General features: G+C 31.6%; 1 protein-coding gene across 2 annotated transcripts in view; it reads right to left on the bottom strand.

The window, feature by feature from the left end:
* Positions 1 to 17,486, bottom strand: part of LOC105255499 (pituitary homeobox 1) — a 58,558-nt gene that overhangs the window by 25,842 nt on the left and 15,230 nt on the right. The gene's annotated exons all lie outside the window — the stretch shown is intronic.

Below are 17,486 nucleotides of genomic sequence, written 5' to 3'. Positions count from 1 at the left end.
TTCTAATACAGTGAATTAATACGGCGCCATGGTTACGAACAGAATCCGTTAGCCAAAAATAATCATCAATTGTAAATTAATGTTGAATTAACGAGCGAAAGCGGTGCCTGCGCGCACAATGAAGCTCTTCTCTAAGGGCGATTCTCGTTACTACTGTTCGCTGTCACCAGCATCACCGGTAGCTAATTAACTAGTAATTAAGAGCTTAATTCCAATTATGCGTGTCCCTCGACTAATTGGAGCCTGAAACGTTCGCTGACGTCACTATTAGTATATATATAGGAGATTGGTCGACAGCTTCATTCGCTTCAAGCTTTTTTCGACACTTCAATGACATATTTGCAGAGGAGTTATTATTCTATAGCACGCTTATTTTTCTCATTGTTATATGACATGTCCATAAGATTAAGCACAATGAATAAACAATATAAGTAAATAAAAAAATAATAAGTTTAGCTTCTCTTCTCTTAAAAAAACATTCATGAAGAGAGAAGGAAAAATGTTTCTATCGAAAATTATATAAACTTGTTTGAGAGAGTAGAAAACTAGAAATGATTGTAATAGAAGAGAAAAAAAGAAATTGGACATTATATAAAAAAGAATCAAAAAATTGAACTAATAAGAGTTAAAGCGTAATAATAGTGGTACAAAATGATATGTTATATAATAATTTTACAGGCAATTTTTTGTTAAAGTATCGAAAGTTCTATCTATTAATTCGATAATTGTCTTTTTGTAGTAAAAAAAAGAATATAACGAATATATATAAGAATACGATGCACATAAAATTAAATCAATTAAAAAATGTAAATTTATCATTTAAATTCAAATTCAATAATGTCATTTCAGATAATCATGCCAATCCAGAAAGTTAAATTTTATGGGTACTTATTTCAATCAAATTGTACAATCATTATATTATGAACTAACTCTCCCTACATTTTCATTGCTTACGACGTTCTTCTTTTTATTTTATTGTCAGATATAATAATTGAATAGATCAATTCTAGATTAAATTCTAAATTTAATTAAATTATTAAGTATTATTAAATTTATATCTTTTCGAAAAAATTTGTGTTACAATCAAAATTTATATATTATACTAAATATTTTATTTATATATTTACAGTATATTTATAGTATACATTTATAATATTCATTTATAATAAATTTCAGTGATTAATAGATATAATGTAGACAAATTCCAATTACTCTGTGTATATCATTGGATAGAAATCTATGCAGATTTGTATTTACTGACAGTTGTATTCTCAACGAGAATGAATTTTATTGCGAAACGTTTAGACGGATATTCATTCCGAAGAGGAGTTTGTGCTTCTTTATTATTATTATTGCGAATCAATGTGGATCTCTTTTTTTACATAAATTATTACGGTCGAGAACGCTCAATTGGCGCATGCGGCCAAGTGCATTTTGTACATAGTACATAAAACAGTAAGAGAAATGGCGGCCAAGGAAAGGAAAAATAAATATTTCAAGCTCAGGGTATACAGCAATGTGCGATGCATTGTACTTACTGCTGTAAAGAAGCCTCTTTACACCCCTGATTCTGCTTCTTGTTTTCTGTATTTAAGTGCGCTCATTTACTTTAAGATGCCGAATCAATCATCCTGCTTGCAGAGATTAACATTGCTTTTAAGTAAATATTTTTAAATGGCATGGAAAATCTTATGTTTCTTTATGTTAAAAAAATTGTGTCAATGAATAAAAATGAAAAAGCAATATTATAAAAAGAGATGAGATGTTTGTTGCTATTTAAGCAAGAAACCAGCGAATATTTTATATATATGATTTGTTTTTTTCTTAATAATTTATTCAAAAGAAATGCTATGTATAAACTTTACGATCACAATAATGGTAACTACAAAGAGCAACATTTTAAAAATTATATAAGTATATATAAGTATTAGTTTTTCTTGGATTTATTAAATATATAATAATATTACCATTTTTTGTATTTATTAATAGAATATAAATCATACCACAGACTTAAGGATTTATAATTACAAAGAATGTGTGATTCAAAGTTTAAAAAAAGTTTAAGTTTAATTATAACTATTTATTTATGATCTTTAATGATTATTTTCATGACATATGAGTAATTAAAAAAACCTGATATTCTCTTAAGTATAATGTTATATATTTTTAACATATCCATATATCTGTTTATAAATGACATCATTAACCTAAACTTTATGCCCAATTTATTATTTGCTAATACTAGTCTCCACAAATCTTGATATTAACTAATTTCACGGATCACAGACTTAATTTCAATTTAAAATCAGAAATAGATTTGTATGGATTAAATTAGTTTTTATCGGGGGGGTGGAAGTATAGGAGAAGGAGCAGAGTCCCTTCATCGCCCATGTATTTACTTTACAATAAAGTAAAATTATAAAATACATGATTTAGAACTTTCTGCAGAAAACTTGAAATAAATGAATACGATATACTTGCATATTTAAATCTCAAAATGAATTTAATCTAATGAATAACTTAATGACGAATATTTAATAATGATAAAAATCTTTTAAAAGTTATTAAAAATCATGATCTTCAAAATATATGTCAAGATTAAGGCTGTTAGACTAAATCCCCTTTTCTAAAAAATTTATTTTAAAGTCGTGTAATTCAAGAACGAAAAGAGAACGTCACAAAATTCAAAGCGGGTATTTAGAAATGCACCCTGTACAATATACATATATCAAAAAAGAAGTGATCGGTAAAATATAAGTTAATGTCAAGATTGATCTTAGCCTCGTAAAACCCATCAAATTAAACACTCGAGAATTTCGAAAATTCTTGGCATTCTCTTGCCTTTGAAATAGAATTTACAGATTTATTCACTACAATCATACATTACATATATATCTCTAAGTGCTCGCGTTGCTTTCCCATAAGTTACGTGAATATTAGCTGCGCATCCATTAAAAAGTCGACACTCCGAGCGTTAAAACAGTGATAGAGCTTCCTAAAGTGTACTCGTGCTACCCGCGGCTCCAGATACACCCCGAGAAGATATACATGAGCGCCACGATCGGAGCGCGAGCGAAAAGCCAGGAGGGGAGGAATGTGTGTAGAAGGCCTGCGGAGAGGGTTGCCGACAATCGTAGGGTAATGGTGTGCGTCAACCGGGATGGTGGTGCGTCAGCGCGCGCGTGTTGGTACCAGGCCGGTTACCAAGCAACCAACGGTAAGGAGCGTGGATGGCCAATGGCGGCCCTCAAAATACCCCTTCGTCTAACACGGCTTGTTTCCTGTGCCAAAGAGCGAGACAGAAACAGGTTTTCGCTTTAGTAGCTGTTAAGGTCTTAAGCCCCGCGTCTCGGATCGCTCGTTTCGAAACCCGGTCTCTCTCAGAGCTCAGCTTTCTCTAGCCTTCCGGATAATTGATATTCTAATCCGATCTGCTGTGCGCAGATGATTGTATTTCTTATCTGAAAAACCAATTGCTGGAGCGTGTGTTCTTCGATGTTTCGATAGATATCGAGGAAAGGGAAAAAGGTCTACATCTACTAAGGAGGATAATTAAAAGAGACTCTTGAGAAAACAAAATTAACTTTAAAATATAAGGGGCGATCTATAAAATATTTAAAATATTTCAAGTATCTTATTTATCGATTCTTCGTTTCTCACGTATATCTATAAAACTAATTTAATCCTGATGAAAAAAAACATACAATAATATAAAAATAATATAAAAATAAAATTTTGAATGTCAAATATAATTATATGCAAAGAGGCATAATGATATAAAATTTTTAATTTCACAATAGTATAGTGGATAAATTTTTTATTCAATATTTTCAATTTTCTGCTTTTCTCTCATTTGTAAAAAAAAGATATTGAAATTTATATATCGTTTTTTGTTTTTAAAAATTTTTGCTCTTTTATAATAGGAAATTCTAAATAAATATTTATATTTACAGCTATTTATTAGAGGTTTTTCATTATCAGATTATGACGATAATATTATCACAATTTTGATATTACTTTTTTTCTCATAATAAATAATCTTTGTTAAAAATATAGGAAATTGTTGAATTTCAAGAATTTTGGTACAAATTGATTTAATGTAATAAACGTTATGAAACTAATAGACTTTTGATGAGTAAACTAAGCGGATTAAGTTTGCATTAGCTTTGATAAAACGCTCAATTGCTGAGAAATAGTAGTACGTCTCTGAGACTCACGCCGATTTCGATCTATCTTTTTTCTACTAATTTCGTTCGAAATAAACCGATGAAATCGTAATCAATCTTTAGATTGCTCCGCTATTTCCTGCTTCGAATTAAATATAAATAATCGAGCATCGGTTTTAAATAAATTACAGTTCATACGATTTGCGTTTTTGACTGTTCCTTTCAACAGAGCAAGCATTTCATGGACGAAAATCGACACATTCCAAAAAAATAAAGATAAATAGATAAAGAAAAAGGAAAGAGAATGGAAAAAAGGGAACGAGTTTGCATCCAACAAATGGAAACGCGTGAAGTGTTACGAGCGAGGGAAGACAGCATATCGTCGTGTCGTTGCATAGTGAGCTGTGTGTATGATGGTCCCATGAGAGTGGTAGAAGGGTCGTGGTAGCGCCTAGCACACCCTTGGGACGTCTTCTGCTATCACTTGTCCGCATTAAACCCGGGTACTAATCCCGAAATTTAATTTGGAAATCTTTTCAGGCCGACTCTCGCCACGCCGTTCGCGGTATGTACGCCAAGACATTTTAAAGTGGGAATTACCTGCCCTTTTGTACGTGGTAATTGAAAATTCGTTTCCGCTCCTCTGCTACCCTTTCCATCGGCGAGGATGGCATAAATGGCCTTTTGTAGATTCACGTGAAAATTACCTCGAAGGCGAATCTCTCAATCTCAATGTTTTTATTTTCTCTCTTTCTTTCAGTTTGTATCAATTACAAAATATAACTCAAGAAATAACTGAGAAGAAACAAATCAATGGTTTAACTAACAGATTTGGGAGTAATCCCTTGTATGATTCCTGTAGTGATCCCTTGTATGATCAAATTTATTCTCACAGTTTTGTTTTAAACTGTGTAATTTATAAGATGTCTTGACAATAGCTTTTTCTTTCGTAAAAGATATTATTCGGAAAAATTATCTAGAAGAATAACTATTTCTTACAATATTTTTAAAAACATATTCGTGTATATAATTATAAAATGCATTATTAAATAATAATGAAGTGTTTTATTAGCATAAGTTAATTTAATAAATAAATATTAATGACGGAGAGAAATGTTTAAATGAACTTATTTCTAAAAAAAAAACATAATATGTAATATATAATAAAATCAAATATATGAATGTGCTTCTACAAATTATTAAGTAGGTAAATTATTTGTGTTCTATAGATAATAAATAAATCGCATTTATAACAAACTATACAGAAAAAATTAATGATAGAAAAATTGTCAAAGTATATAATGACATATTTTTATTAAAGGAAAAATTCAATACTAAATTCGAAGATAAAAAATTATTTTACCGAATAATAATGTTTATGTTTATGTATACTATAAAGATAATAATTTTAATATAATTCACATATTTATTATTTTATATAAATATCAAGGAATATTCAAATTAATTTTCAACAAATACTGCATCTGATATTACATGTCTAGGAACGTTGAATCACCAATCGCTGAAACGTTCCTTAAAAATCTATCGAACTGGGAATTATTTATAGAATACATGAAACGTGTAACATAGTCGTTTACAGAGTCGGAAGGGCGAATGGAGCGTATTCGAGCGTAGTCGAAGCCTAGATACATCCCGAGGGATGTTTCGGTAGATTAGGGGCCCTCCACCCTGCCAATTTTTCTACACCGTGTTACAGTGTGTGTAAAACACTTGTAGCGGACCGACCGGTAGCTTTAGGGTAAGTTGTTAATGCACCCGCGATGTTTTCGGGGTCGAATTAATTTGGTCGAGTCGATCGTCGAGCTCTCTGGAGAGTCATGCGCCGCGCAAAAGCCTGCGATTTTTTTCACATGCGATTAACCGATGCTAAGTGTGTCGCGACAGGGGTAAAGCTTGTATGATAAATGATATATGTTTTATTCGAACAAAAGTGGGAGATAAATTTTACATTTACATTTATTTTAAATGATTTTCACCAATATCAGAAATATTATTCTTATTATTATTATTCTTCTTGTTATTATTTTTCTATAAATTGTGAAAAGAAATTCTGTTTTAAAATTTTATTAAGAATAAATACATCCATATATATATATATTTATTACTAAATTACAAATAAACTAAGACAAATAAAACAATTAAAAAGTAAATATCCTATCATATATTCTTTTTTGCTAAGACAGTTTACGTAGTAAGGATGATCCTCAAGGATAATTTATAGAAAGTATGCTTTTAATACGATGATAAATGTGATAATACGACCAAATCGAATAATAATGAATTCCAAGCCTCAATGAATAATTCTCGGAACCTTCGACCTTTCTCAATTTACAGCACATTTCATTCTAATTCTTTTTCTCTTAACGCGGATTTCACACCTCGTGTTTTTACGCGCGTAGTGGTCCATTCTCATTCTCGTATTGGTCATGTTCGAAATTCGAGCCTTAAAGAATGGTGTGAATATTGTGATGTCTGTGCATTCAAATGTCAAGTAAGAACAAAGAACGAAGTGTTGATTGCATGAAAACAAGATATTTTTTTATCAATCTTCTTCTTCGAGTTTGTCTTATGTTCATGAATTCTGTGAGAGGAAACTCAAAAACTTTTTGATTATTTATTCATGCGATGTTATTTTATTTGTTATATAAAATTGAATAGAATAATATTATTATATAAAAATACTTATTCAGAGATAGGAGAATTTTTATCAAAATTTGTTAAAATATGTCAAAAATAATATATATATATGCATGGACGTATTTGTGTGTGTGTGTGTATATGTGCAATGTATGCTAATATAGTTATTATTATATACGTCACACTAATTAAAAATGAAATTAAAATCATATCTTTATTAAGCTTTGAAAAACAAATTTTTACTTATTTTTAATATACTAAAACTAATTTAAAGTTATTTAATATCTATATTAATCAGTTTTTCATTAAAAATTGATTTTTTATTAACCTATCGTCCCTGGAAATGTTGGATGTATAAAACCATTTGAGAACTGCCTTCAACTGTAACATTTAATTAAATCAGATATTCGATTCGATTAATTATCAAATATAATAATAAACTCATCAGATCCTCAATCTAATTTTTTTTATTATGAAAAAGAAATAATGTAATATCAATGTGCTAATAAATAAGAAATAAATCGCAGTATATAGTTTCTTCCCAAAAAAAACTTAAAAATCCTTTCTAATATTTCAAGCTTAAATAATTAAAGGAGTATTGACAAGTCCAACGTATTTTGAACAGGATATCTAAACGGGCAGGAGAATGAGATGCGGTTTTTAGCGAATAATCTCTCCGAGAAAACGGGGGACGTCCGGATGCTGACGTCTTGGCAATCCCTGAAATAAATTCACTTCCAGCACGTGTGCAGGCACAGTACAGCAGTACGTAGGGCGCCCCTTATGTAATATACCAACAGGACGAGAGAAAGAGAGATCAGCGGGAAGAATGAAGGAGATAGAGAGAGGGAGAGCTGCGCGGCTACCCCTTTCGACTGGGCAGTACTGGCATAAGTCAGGAATTCCTGGCACGCAGTATATTGCGCGGGGATGGAGGCGCGGCGGTTATAAGCTATAGTTCCAGCCGTGGCATGGCATGCACAGCCATTTACTTCATTATGTCATTAAGCTTAATGGCCCTGGCCCTAACACGACTCTAGGCTATAGCCACTTCTACAGTCCGTCCCCATTAATTCCTCTCACTCTCCTCGTCTCACCCCTTCTGCCACCTCCTGTCCACCCACTGTCGGAAGCCATCCTCGCTCCGGTCTCGCAATGAGCATTGACTTTACGCCAATGACCGGGGAAATTGTCGACGGTATATCGTGAAAAGTTTAGCCCAGTGACCGGACTCGACGACGCGTGACACGTTATATTTTTTACGAAATGTCAGAAAATCCGCAATCCGCGGGAATCGTCGAGGAATAGCACGGTTCTAAACAGGATTTGCGAATAAATATTACATAATTCCGCAATCGTGTTAAATATTAATCCTTGACTTGCATGTTATCTTTATAATTGAATTTTAAGCAAAATTTATTTTATAAGCTAAACGAAAATTTTGCGTATTTTTTTCTTTCAATTTTTAAAATTACATTTACAATTTCAGAATAATTTTGGAAGAATAATTTAAGAATAATTTTATTCTTCCTTTTATTTATAAATACGAGCTTTCAACGGAGATTCAAATGAATTGACGTGACGGTTATATATAATGCTTCTTGTTAATTAACGATAATTTAGATAATTTATTCTAATTAAAACAATATATTATCAATGATCGGAAATGGAATAATCATGATAAATAACAGAGCTCTTGCAAATAATGTCATTAAATGTCGAAAACTGAGTGAATATATAATTGAGAAATTTCATGATTCAATGAATTCATAATTATGCAGATACTGCACGCTTGTATTTATTGTGCCATTAATATATCATTATCTGTCAAAGTATTAGACTTGGCCATTTTATTAGTAGAAATTTCATAGAATAACGCAAATTTTTCAATTTCAAAAAATTTCAATTTAAAAATTACAAGAAATAAAAAACAAAAATTTGTTCTTTCCTTTCTTACAAATTATATATGTACGTCATACTTTATTCTTTTTTTAAAATGAAAGTTATTTTTTATTAAATTGTATTATATAAATGAAAATAGATGTGCTCTTCAAGTATTTATAATGTAAGTAATACAACTAATAATAATGAAAGGGTTGTACAAAATATTATAAAATAAATAAAAATATAAAAATTATAATCGCTAAATCTAAATACACTCGAATTATTAATAAACTCAATAATTATAATATTAATTTATTCAAAACATTTAATTAAAATATTCTATTATTTTTGCTTCTTGAAATAATAATATATACAATGTACATTTATATAAAATTTAATTAATGTTTTCTACTTCACCTGACTAAACCAATCTTGGGCCAGACGTTGCGACAAACTCCGAAAGTCTGTCTCAAGCGCCGTAATACGGCATTCCAAAAGCATATGTAACGTTTCAGGAAAGTGTTGACTACCGGCTGTTTTCAATGTAACTTTATATTTCTGAACTTATGCTGCATATTTTGTACTGGCGCCAGACAAAGTTACTCTTGCACATGTTAATCTAAACATAGCTCCTGAATCCGTTAAATAGAGGTCCGTGAAATAGAAGAAAAGGTAATTTTATGACAATCTATCTTATTTCTTTTTTCCAATATTCAATAAGTTTTCAATATATAATTTTTTAAATTTATATATATATATATATATATATATATATATATATCAATTTTCACGAAATTATTTAGGTTATATTTAAGATTTTTTAGCAATTTTTTAGCAATTTTAACAAATCAAGATGAAACAATAAATATTTTATAAAAATGGAAAGTATATAATTAAAGCATTATAATCTTTCACGCCGATTATTTATTCAAAGAATATAAGTTCTCTTATTTTGGATGTCGATGTAGATACTACAGAAGAAACTTAACGATCGAACAATCTCTTCAATGTCTCGTTGACTCCCCTCAAGATTGGGAAAAGAGTCTAATTGTCTCTTCAAAGAAAGAGAAATAGAGAGAGAGAGGGAGGGAGAGAGAGAGAGAAACTTGATAGGTTTTAAAGCTTCTTTTGTTACAATTCATGAAGAGTTGAAAAATATACATCTTTCAGAAGATTGTCGAAATTAAACAGTTAAATGAAGTCTGGAAAAATTAACAAAAGAAAATGGGGCTCGATAATAATTCATCTTGATTGATATTAAAATCGAAAATGCTAATTGATTTTTCTCATAATATAGAAAACGATCTGCAAAAATGAAAATGAGAAAAATATCTGTAAAGCAATTATACCTAAAAGACTGATCAAAAAATAATTATGCATACTATTGGTTAATTTGATATAATTTTGCATTAATCAATTCGAGTAGGATATATAAAGAAATAGATATAATATTGAATAGATTAACATTTTTTGAAATTAATTTCTTCAATATTTTTTTAAAATTATTATTAATAATATCAAATTTGATTGTATAAACTTGCAAAATGTTCTCTTCCAAAAATCTTTTTAACCTCCCCGTATTTAGTTATAAAATGCTTCAATGCTACTGTCACAAATACATTTTAATAATATTTTAAATATTTATTATCCACATTAAATGCATAATCCATATTAAATGCTGATTATTTACATGTCAGATTATTCATATATCAGATATTGAGTTTCCTATTAAGAATCGATATTCAAATACGTAAAAAAAGAAGATGAATATTTATTAATAAAATAATTAATAAAATTGCATTATTACAATATATTTGTTTTCTTCTTAATATTACATATTAATATCTCATTTATGTTTAAATATAATGTATTACAAGTGTATTTTAACTCCGATCTCTCGATGCAATAGATGTTTTACTATGTATTTATAAAAAATCGAGCTGTTTCTATTGTATATATCATGTACGTAAAAAAAAACAATTATCCAAAAAAATCAAATATAAACATCGTTCTTGGAAACGGTGTGTTTATATAGATAGAAGATTCGCATCGCGCATCTAGGTTTTTCTTCCGATCTTTCATCCCATTCTCCGATTTGCCCTCCTCTCTCTCGCTCAATGGAACGCGCCCATCGTGGAAAATCGCGCCTGTGAAAAGGTGTGAATCTCCGGCCCTCGAAAAAGCGCGACAATGCCCGGTGGTGCCGGACGCACAATGAACCCTAAACCCACAATGTAGTCACTGTATCCGCATAGAGGGCAGGCAGGGGTGTAAAAGGTACCTCTCTTTCCGCCACCCTCTCTCTCTCTCTCTCTCTCTCTCTCTCTCTCTCTCTCTCTCTTTCTTCCTCTCTCTCGCCATCTACCTTTCTTCGCAATTCCGCCTCGAGGAGTCGAGGATGGTCCGGACGTGCTCTTGACGGCGCATTTTCAGGCGCGCAATATTTATACGAGTCGTGTATCGCTTTAAAGCGCCATCCGTACGGTGTGTAACCTAAAACCCTCTCCTTCTCCCTCTCCTTTAATGTAAAAAATTTACTAGACCACATGTAACCACCATCGCATCTGTATATGTCAAAATATTTTTTGAAGCGAGAGCTTGTCTTTTCTTTTGATATACGTTTTAATTTCGTTTCTTGCCTCTTACCTTTAATAAGTATACTAGAGTACTACATTACAGAAAGTGTGTCTGCCAAATGCTTATATGTATAAATAAATAATTGAACGAGAGGCAAAGGTATCTTGCCATATTTAATTTGCACTTATCGATTTTTCAAATTTTTTGGAGCAAAACAAAAATACTATCTTAAATAATTTTATTATATTAAATAATATTAAATAATAATAAATTTGATATATTAAATAGTAATAAAATGAAAAATGTAATATATGTATAAAAAATGTAATATATATATTTATAATAATTTAAAAATAATCTTGTTCTTTGTTAAATATCTGTTAATCACATATTTTCCTTTTTTCCTATTATGTTGGAGATCAGTATGCATAAATATAATTTATATTATAATTTAGAAAATTATATATATATATATATATATATATATATATATATATATATAAAATTTTGTTATCAGAGTCTTGCTTTCCTTTATATTGTTGGAAATTTTTAATTCTGTGCTTACGAATACATACGAAAATACATATAAAACGCATTTCTTTGAGATATGCGAGGCACTGACACACGCACAAATTTTGTTGTCTCTATTGTGCGACTCTCTGGTGCGAGGCACAGAGGACATGGCGTCCTGCTATTCAAGCTGCTTTTTGTTACGACCAGCTGAGCTAAAATGGCCTCCAGGAGGTGACGTCATAATTTCACATACTCCATGCAATGCATACAGATTTTGCCTGTAACGAGCCAGCCAATAGGTTTAGCGCAAAAACAATGAGGAAGCCTAGAAGTCCCTAAGTTTTCGTCGTCAATCTTGAAAGATTTTTCAAAATTGAAGTTTTAAAACTGATAAGATACACTTTTCTTATACATATATATATGATTATTATTTTTTTATCCGACAAAATATTCAAATATTATAATAGATCCCGAGTAGTAGATGCATAGATACGGAAGCACACACTCCGGATAGCGGTGTTACTAATTAAGGGTAGTTTCAATACGCATGTTAATTCTTAATTAATATCTTTGTCAAGTCTTCTGGGATATGGATGCTCTCTACATACACTCTTCTCTGTTTCTATTCTATTCTATTCTCTTCTATTCTCTCTCTTTCTCTCTCTTCTTCTTTCTCTATGCTTATTTCCGTCCCTAGTACGACACCCTCGCGTTATGACATCCTCTCCCCCTCGACGGAGTTTGTTAGATGAAAGAAAGCGGCTACAAGCGAAAGCACGTTCGTATCATGAATCGTTATCGCCGTTATAATCAGTTATAAGTCAGGGACCAAGAAAAAGTTGGATGAGAGGAAACAAAAATGACATTTGAAGCAAGCAACTGGACTCGATTTTATTTGTATCGAATCGCTTTCTTCTGAATTTAATTCGCTTATTATATTTTAATGTGTAAAAATAATGTATCCACGAAGAAAGTACGTAGATTTATTTTTATATCATTATCTTTTGATATTATAAATTAGATTAAACTTGTGCTATTTTTTTACTTCTTCTAATTACTTTTTGTCTTAGTTATTCGTTTATGTCATATTTTTAATCAATGTAAATCATGACAAAGAATTCCCATTGAACCATACATATACTATACACATAAGTGATAAATAAAAAAAATCTGTAAATTCATCCCTAGTTTTAAAGATACAAAAGAGATAATGTTAAACATATTTTTATAATTTTTATGATTTTAAATATTGTATAATGCAAAAATCTTCTTTTCGAAATAACTATTTTCAAAGTCAAAATTATTTCTAAAAGGACTACTTTCACGTCTTATTAATTGTAATCATTACAAAAAGTATACAGAACTATTTAATTTAATTTATATTAAGTCTTAGAGAAAGAGTGCCTTTAAAATTGAATCATGTGTTTTATATATTATATATACATACATTTTTGATAATTTAAATATTTTTCAAACTTATACTTTTTGTTCTGATAAATGATTCTTGTCTCGGTATGTGTTTCAAAATAGAAAGGCAGGGTTATTTTTCGGACAGACGACGACGAAAAGTTGAGTTAAGTTCACATATCATGCGAACCGCGCGAATCCACAGAACTTCACAAGAATATGCATAGCTTAGGGTAGCGACCCTTAAAACGGAGACGGCGTTTACGAGGATGACGACGACGACGACGAAAATGTTGGCAGGGCTCCCACACTCGAGCGGCGCTAGTAATCAAGTACGAGCTCCTTCATGGCTGAACGCACTTAATTTTTCATGGAAGAAAAATACGAGCCATCCCTCTCTCTGCCCCTCGCTCGCCAAAGCGAGTTCTATATATGCCGACTCCCAATTTCGATTTTCGCCGTCCCTTCCTGTCCTGGCGCTTCCGCCTTCCTTCTCTTTGTCCCCGTCTTCTAGTCTCGTGCCCGAGACGCACACAATTTCAAAATCGTTTATAGAAACCCGAGGTCTTGTTCTCTCTTTCCTTCGTCGTCCGTCGTCGCGAGTTACCACCGTAATTCCCTGCCACGTCGCTTGTTCGACCCCTTTTCTCCCCGTGCCTGTTCCGCGCGTTTCTTTTCACGGAAGAAATTTCTAGCGGACGGTGAAATCGATATGAGAGGAAACGAGATGATTGGATCGGAGTTCGGGAGCTCCTCTAAACGCTCCATAACGCGTGGCCCCCTTTCGACAGGATATAATCGTTGGCCTATTCTGCAATAGTGTGTACAACGTGCGTAATGATGCATCAAGTCGCACATGCATATAACAATTTTATTTAATATTTATGGTGAATTCTCCCTCTCTCTCTAATTTTATACGAAATATCTTTTTTTTCCTCAGATATTCGTGTTCACTTATATAAGAGCAAGAAGGAAATATAATTCTCGCATCGTTTGTTCGTCTTAGAAAAAGTTAAATTAATCTTAGATTGTACAATATTATATATATAATTACACATGTGAGATTTTATACATTTATTTAGAATTATATTATAAGAAAAGGAACAATTTTTTGTCACTTCTTCAAATTTACCTTTTCCCATTTTCCCATTTACTTTTTCTAAAAATAAAATGCGGAAGTTATTTTTCTAATTATTTTTCGATTTTTCATAAGGAATATAACACACGCTCTAATTTTCAAATGTAATGCGTGTATCAAATAAAACACTTAGCGAAATAATTAGCGAAATCATGATAGTATATGTATTAGTAGAACAAATAATATGCATATACGTGTATAATATTTTGACGTTATCCTATTTGAATGGAATTTAATGCAAAATTATGACAGCAATTATTGATCGTCGCGATAATGCTACGAATAATTAGAGAGCCATTCTTGTTGATTTCATTATAATTGGAAATATGTACTACCATTTGACGTGGCATATTCAGACAGCAAAACATGAATGCGTCCCTCTTTCCACATACCTCGCATAATTCAGCCCCCAACGTATGAAATTCATTTAATCGGAAATTTGATGTTAATTTGATGTACTAATACAATATATTACATAAGTTACTAATATCCTCAAGTCAGTATTTCTAAGTCATTTTGAAATACCAATTAAATTATTAAATATTATCAAAGCTTTGCAGACATGAAATTTATATTAAAACAGTTTCACGTATTAATTTGCTATAAATAACATAAATATTATTTGCTATTAATAACATAAATGTTATTTATAGCAAGATAATATGTGAAAATTCATGCAATGAATATACCAATGACATTAAATTTATAGCAGGAAATGATTTACGGAAACATTCAGCGAAAGTGATTACGAGGTCTAATATTTATCGGGGGAGGCAATCCTCACGCGTCTTTATGAGCGCGCGGCGACTTCTTTTACAGGCCCGTAGTGTCTTCCGTCAGAATTATGGAAGCTGCCCCCGCGGCGAAACGGCAGACACCCGGTAACAAGGGGGTTTTTGTCGGAATTGGTTGTTTTAACAACTGTGCGCAGCACTTTGAGACGCGAGAGACGGACAGAGAAGGAGAAGAGAGAGAAGAAGTGAGCGCGGAAGCGAAACGTAGTGTGAAGGATTTCCCAAATAGTGGATGGGCGAGAAAATACGCGGTTCTCTCGCGAAAATGCGCCTCTGAGGTACGAGCTCGCAGAGCTCGTAATAGTCCAATTTGCCGGCAAAGGAAAATACTACGGAGGATCCTGCGAGTAAAAGGAGACTCGCGCGCGTTGCCGCCCGTCCTCTCCTCCACCTTCTCTCCCCCCGGCGATAGCGAGGGTGCTACTTGGAAAAGGCTGCTGGAAAATTGAGGATGCGCGAAAACACGGTGTGGAATCTCCAACCATCCGGCACCGCCGTCAGTTTTTTCGCGAGGAGAAATTTTCCCGGCACCGATTCAGCGCAGCATCTTGATTGCGTTCACGTGTACATCACAAACACAACTTTGGTAACTATTGCATCTCAAAATATTAAATGAATAATTATAGGAGAAGCACAGATAAAAGATACATTGCAATCTATTTTTTCAGATTTAAATAATTTTCGCTTAAATTATTTTTGAGCAATACCTAAAGATGATCCTTAAAATTCAAGAATAATATTTAAGTACACTAAATAGGATAATATAGAAGATTTATAAAAATGCAAAATGCGAGGGTAACTTTAATTTCTCTTACTAATTAATTTTGAATACAATTTAAAATTTTTATTTAAAATTAATGTAATTTATTTACGTTCTTTCTCTTTCTTTTCAATATCTAATGTACCTCCACTTTAATCAATATGGTATCGTTTAGATATATTGTATTATACGTCAAAATATTTTGAAAAATTGACGGTGCTGTGGGTACACCCACATTGAAACGCTAATCTGTAACAGGAGACTTTTTTGGCTCGAAATTCGAGTACGTCTCCACGCCTGCTGTCAAATCTTAAATCGCCTTCGAGGGTGCTGTACGCTTTGGGATATCTTTATATACTTCTTGTTGTGGTTTATATTTCTCATATAAGTTAAATGAGGTTGGCTATTTATTTCTCCTAAATTGAAAATAATGATATTGAGACGTGCAAATTTTGACATAAACTTACTTCAAATAATCATTTAATAAAGTCATTTTAATCAAGAGAGTAAAAACTTCGTTGTTTATCTCTAAACAACGCTGATAAATTAATAAATCAATAATTAATGAATTTAAAGAACGTCAAATGTTTGAAATGCAATTAATAATACAAAATTAATCATGTTCTTTTTTTACATGATAATAAAATCATACTAAAATCTTAAAAAATTATTAAATATAGAAATATATGCATATGTTTTGGCAAATACATTGTTTCTACTAAATAATTATTGATATAATAGACATTCGAAATTAACGCACACAAATATAATTCTTGTACAATGTTAATAAAAATATCAATAGAATTGAAGATTAACCGTGCATAGTGTTACGCCGAAAAATTGTTAATAATAATTAATTGACCGATTATATGATCTGACAATGAATATCCGTAGCAAGTAATGCAGAAACACATCCCCATTAGATACGAAACTCATCCTCGGTAATCATTTTCAAGTTGTCGTATCTTGTTTCGAGCGACATCGCTTTGCGGGCCAAACGGGCCGCGCTTAATGGTTCGGAAAAATCGAAATCATCGCGCGCATGAATACGTAAGCAGTTTTTTTTTCTCTTTCAGTGTGCACATGATGTCATCATATGGCGACAATGGTTATGGCATCTGTAGAATTCATTATCGAAGAATTATTATTAGAATGACGATGACTCGGTATTCATTCGTTATGATTATGTTTTTTCCCATCTTACTCCCCTTATTTGTATTCATATTCATTAATGAAATTGATATCTTTTTTAATCATTAAAATAATGCCTCGCAAAAAAATTGATGACCGATAAGTTAATACGTAATATAATCGTTTATTATTAATGTATAATTGACTAATGCAAATTTGCTATTTGCATAATTTCACGCTGGTAAAGGAAGTGTGCGACTCGAAAATATTATTTTTATTACACAGGGAAGAACAAGTATACACCGTACATATCATATATAGGTACAATCAATTTTTCACAGTTCTCGCATCCGAAAAGCGTCATAAATTCAACGCGACGACATGAATGAGTTTACGATTTTGCCAGTCGCTTTTGCTACCTTGAGAAAGAAGTCTGGTAAATTTCCGTGCGTTTCACG

The sequence above is a fragment of the Camponotus floridanus genome, unplaced genomic scaffold (assembly GCF_003227725.1).
Source record: "Camponotus floridanus strain SB8 unplaced genomic scaffold, Cflo_v7.5 scaffold18, whole genome shotgun sequence".
Taxonomy (NCBI): domain Eukaryota; kingdom Metazoa; phylum Arthropoda; class Insecta; order Hymenoptera; family Formicidae; genus Camponotus; species Camponotus floridanus.
This window is presented reverse-complemented; position numbering and strand designations above follow the sequence as displayed.